Below are 5,510 nucleotides of genomic sequence, written 5' to 3' on the forward strand. Positions count from 1 at the left end.
ACACTCTAACCACTAGACTACCTAACCCCCCTACACTCTAACCACTAGACTACCTAACCCCCCTACACTCTAACCACGAGGCTACCTAACCCCCCTACACTCTAACCACTAGGCTACCTGCCGCCCCAAATCACAAGTGTGTTTAGTTCAGTGTGTGTTAAGATGGTTGGTACACCAGCTGTGTGTGTTTCAAGGCTAACGACAAGTGTGTTCATCGTCTGTGTGTGTGTGTCTTCAGTGTGTGACTTCAGTCAGTCTGTGTGTGTGTGTGTGTTGTGTGTGTGGTGTGTGTGTGTGTGTGTGTGTGTGTGGTGTGGTGTGTGTGTGTCTTCAGTGTGTGTGACTTCAGTCAGTCTGTGTGTGTGTGTGTCTTCAGTGTGTGTGACTTCAGTCAGTCTGTGTGTGTGTGTGTGTGTGTGTGCGTGTGTGTGTGTGTGTGTGTGGTGTGTGTGTGTGTCTAGGTGTATGACAGGTGTAATCCGTTGGAGATTTGGGAGGTGATGCTGGCGCTCCTGCTCATGCCCTGTTCACTCCGCCCACCCCCGACGTCGACGCCCTCCTCATAACCTGGGGCTGTTCCTGACCCCCCACTCCCACCCCACTCCCCTCTGACTCCCCCTCCAGAGGGCTGATGCAGGCTCCAGGGAGGGGGTCCCCCAGCCAGCACAGGGTGACCCCACGGCTGCTGGGAGCTGGACCCCCCCCCCTGGTGATGGCTTTGTTGAGACGCTCCAGACCCCCCCGGGCTGGCGTGTGTGTCCGAGCCCTGCACGTTGGACAGCACCATGTTGCTGAAGCCTAGTCTCATGGACTCTGAGTCGAAGGCCTCCGTCTCCCTGGCCTGGCGCTCCAACAGAGACCTGATACGCTCCACGCGCTCGTTCTGCAGAGACAGCATCTCCTCCTCAATCTGGAGGGAGACACACACCGAGAGAGATAGGGGGGGGACAGTCAGATACACACACAAACACACACACACTGCGATGCCAACACCCCGCCACCCCGCCCATTCCCTACCTTGTGTTCCAGTAGAGCCCTGCGGAGCGACACTCTCTGCTCCAGGTCCTTCCTCTCTCTGTCGTGCTGGGCGTCTGTCTGCATCTTGATTTTACTCTGGTAGGCGTTCAGCAGCTCCAACTCCTGATGCAGCTGCTGCCTCAGCACCTGACACTCACCCTCTTGGGCTTCGTCCAAACGCAGCTGCAGAGGGAGAGGGAGGGGTGGGGAGGGAGGAAGGCGGGATGGGGAGGGAGGGAGAGAGAGAGGGGTGGGTGGGGAGGGAGGGAGAGAGGGGTGGGTGAGGAGGAGAGAGAGAGGGTGGGTGGGGAGGGAGGGAGGGAGGGAGGGAGGGAGGGGTGGGTGGGGGGAGGGAGGGAAGGCGGGATGGGGAGGGAGGGAGGCAGGGGTGGGGAGGGAGGGAGGCAGGGGTGGGGAGGGAGAGGGGTGGGGAGGGAGAGAGGGGTGGGGAAGGAGGGAGGGAGGGGTGGGGAGGGGATTGAGCCTGTTTTGCCAGTGTGTGGTTTCAGATTGTGTAGACTAGTGTGTGTGTGTGTGTGTGGTATCAGTTGTGTAGACTAGTGTGTGTGTGTGGTATCAGTTTGTGTAGACTAGTGTGTGTGTGTGTGTGTGTGTGTGTGTGTGGTAGCATGTTGTGTAGACTAGAGTGTATGTGTGTGTGGTATCAGATTGCGTAGACTAGAGCGCGCGTGTGTGTGGTATCAGATTGTGTAGACTAGTGTGTGTTTGTGTGTGTGTGTGGTAGCATGTTGTGTAGACTAGAGTGTATGTGTGTGTGGTATCAGATTGCGTAGACTAGAGCGTGTGTGTGTGGTAGCATATTGTGTAGACTAGAGCGTGTGTGTGTGTGTGTGTGGTAGCATATTGTGTAGACTAGAGCGTGTGTGTGTGTGCTATCAGATTGTGTAGACTAGAGCGTGTGTGTGTGCTACCAGATTGTGTAGACTAGTGTGTGTGTGTGGTAGCATATTGTGTAGACTAGAGCGTGTGTGTGTGTGCTATCAGATTGTGTAGACTAGTGTGTGTGTGTGCTATCAGATTGTGTAGACTAGAGCGTGTGTGTGTGTGCTATCAGATTGTGTAGACTAGAGCGTGTGTGTGTGTGTGTGCTATCAGATTGTGTAGACTAGAGCGTGTGTGTGGTACTCACAGCCTGTGTGGACAACATGTGGTTGTTAGAGTGGTCGTACTGCTCGGCCAGAATGGCCAGTTTCCTGGTCTGCTCCTCCTTCAGCCTCTTGAGCACCGCCTTGTGGTCGGCCTTGGGAGTGCTCTCCAACAGGTGGTTCTTCAGGGCCTTGAACTGCCGTGTCTGGATCTTACACGTGTCCTGGAACTGCTTCTTAATCTGCAGCTCTTTGGACTGGGGGGGGTAAAGTACAATAGGTGGGTGTTGAAAATGGTACAACAAATATTGATCATGGAACGTTGCTTTGAATGGGATTCGTTCTCCCTCTCCCTCTTCCTCTCTCTCTCCTCTCTCTCTCTCTCTCTCCCTCTCTCTCTCTCTCTCTCCCTCTCTCCCTCACCTTTAAACTCTTGGGTTGCTGTCGAACCTCCATGACGTGTTTGCGTCTCAGTTCTCTCTCCCTCCTCTTGTTGTACTCCAGCTGATTGGTCAGTTCCGTCTGGTGCTGCGTCCTGATAAGCTCCGCCCTCATCTTCTGGATGGTTCCCAGATGTCTGAACTCCAGCTCCTGCATCGACTCGTGATGTCTGAGCAGCATGGCATGCTCCAAGTCCTTCTGGGTCTGACGCTTATTCAACTCCTGACACACACACAGAGAGAGAGAGAGAGAGTGGAGAGAGAGAGATAGAGAGAGATAGAGAGGAGAGAGGTGGAGAGAGAGAGACAGAGAGAGAGGAGAGAGGTGGAGAGAGAGGAGAGGAGAGAGGTGGAGAGGAGAGAGGTGGAGAGAGAGAGAGAGTGGAGAGGAGGGAGAGAGGTGGAGGGAGGGAGGAGAGAAGAGTTGAAACCCGAAATGGTGGAGGTTAAAAGAGGGGGACAAGAGAAGAATGTTCACAGATGAGGCAACTCCATGTGTTGAGCGATGACCTTTCACGGCGTTTGTAGTGAATATGATGTGTTGTGTACCTCTCGTGCCAGGTCCTGCTCCACGTTGTGCCTGGCGATGAGCATCCTCCGTTTGAAACGTCGACACTCCAACTCCAGGTACTGCCTCTGTCTCCTCAACAGGTTGGCTTCCTCCTCAGCCTGACAAATCACACATCAAACCAAAACCCTCATTTCATGTGTGTCTCACTTGGTAAGCATGGCGCTGGGTGGGTCTGATTTGACCTCTGTCATTGCCAACAAAGGGTATATAACAAAGTATTGAGATAAACTTTTGTTATTGACCAAATACTTATTTTCCACCATAATTTGCAAATAAATTCATTAAACATCCTACAATGTGATTTTCTGGATTTTTTTCTCTCATTTTGTCTGTCATAGTTGAAGTGTACCTATGATGAAAATTACAGGCCTCTCTCATCTTTTTAAGTGGGAGAACTTGCACAATTGGTGGCTGACTAAATACTTTTTTGACCCACTGTAATTCACGTTGATATTAATTGATAATTCACGTTGATGTTAATTGATAATTCACGTTGATGTTAATTGATAATTCACGTTGATATTAATTGATAATTCATGTTGATGTTAATTCACGTTGATGTTAATTGATAATTCACGTTGATATTAATTGATAATTCATGTTGATGTTAATTCATGTTGATGTTAATTGATAATTCACGTTGATGTTAATTGATAATTCACGTTGATATTAATTGATAATTCACGTTGATGTTAATTGATAATTCACGTTGATGTTAATTGATAATTCACGTTGATGTTAATTGATAATTCACGTTGATATTAATTGATAATTCACGTTGATATTAATTGATAATTCACGTTGATGTTAATTGATAATTCACGTTGATGTTAATTGATAATTCACGTTGATGTTAATTGATAATTCACGTTGATGTTAATTGATCATTCACCTTGATATTAATTGATAATTCACGTTGATATTAATTGATCATTCACGTTGATGTTAATTGATAATTCACGTTGATGTTAATTGATAATTCACGTTGATGTTAATTGATAATTCACGTTAATATTAATTGATAATTCACGTTGATGTTAATTGATAATTCACGTTGATGTTAATTGATAATTCACGTTGATGTTAATTGATAATTCACGTTGATGTTAATTGATAATTCACGTTGATGTTAATTGATAATTCACGTTGATATTAATTGATAATTCACGTTGATGTTAATTGATAATTCATGTTGATGTTAATTCACGTTGATGTTAATTGATAATTCATGTTGATGTTAATTCACGTTGATGTTAATTGATAATTCACGTTGATATTAATTGATAATTCACGTTGATGTTAATTGATTATTCACGTTGATATTAATTGATAATTCACGTTGATGTTAATTGATTATTCACGTTGATGTTAATTGATTATTCACGATGATGTTAATTGATAATTCACGTTGATATTAATTGATAATTCATGTTGATGTTAATTCACGTTGATGTTAATTGATAATTCACGTTGATATTAATTGATAATTCACGTTGATGTTAATTGATAATTCATGTTGATGTTAATTGATAATTCATGTTGATGTTAATTGATAATTCACGTTGATGTTAATTGATAATTCACGTTGATGTTAATTGATAATTCATGTTGATGTTAATTGATAATTCATGTTGATGTTAATTGATAATTCACGTTGATGTTAATTGATTATTCACGTTGATATTAATTGATAATTCACGTTGATATTAATTGATCATTCACGTTGATATTAATTGATAATTCACGTTGATGTTAATTGATAATTCATGTTGATGTTAATTGATAATTCATGTTGATGTTAATTGATAATTCACGTTGATGTTAATTGATAATTCACGTTGATGTTAATTGATAATTCATGTTGATGTTAATTGATAATTCATGTCCAATTTGTAAGTCGCTCTGGATAAGAGCGTCTGCTAAATGACTTAAATGTAAATGTTGATGTTAATTGATCATTCACCTTCATATTAATTGATAATTCACGTTGATATTAATTGATAATTCATGTTGATGTTAATTGATAATTCACGTTGATGTTAATTGATAATTCATGTTGATGTTAATTCACGTTGATGTTAATTGATAATTCACGTTGATATTAATTGATAATTCACGTTGATATTAATTGATCATTCACGTTGATATTAATTGATTATTCACGTTGATATTAATTGATAATTCACGTTGATATTAATTGATCATTCACGTTGATATTAATTGATAATTCACGTTGATTTAACGTGTAATGTACCTGGAAGTGCTGGAAGTTCTCCTTCTGCTTGGACAGCCACTCCTGCTTCTCCTTCTTAGGGGTCGACTGGTTCTCACTCAACTCCTACAGGACAGAGAGGAGAGAGTGTGTGTGTGTGTGTG

At 43.7% G+C, this 5,510-nt stretch overlaps 1 pseudogene; it reads right to left on the bottom strand.

Moving 5' to 3' along the window:
* LOC115126376 (serine/threonine-protein kinase TAO1-B-like) overlaps positions 1–5,510 on the bottom strand; it is a 55,412-nt pseudogene continuing 49,902 nt past the window's right edge.

This window comes from Oncorhynchus nerka, linkage group LG10 (genome assembly GCF_034236695.1).
Source record: "Oncorhynchus nerka isolate Pitt River linkage group LG10, Oner_Uvic_2.0, whole genome shotgun sequence".
Taxonomy (NCBI): domain Eukaryota; kingdom Metazoa; phylum Chordata; class Actinopteri; order Salmoniformes; family Salmonidae; genus Oncorhynchus; species Oncorhynchus nerka.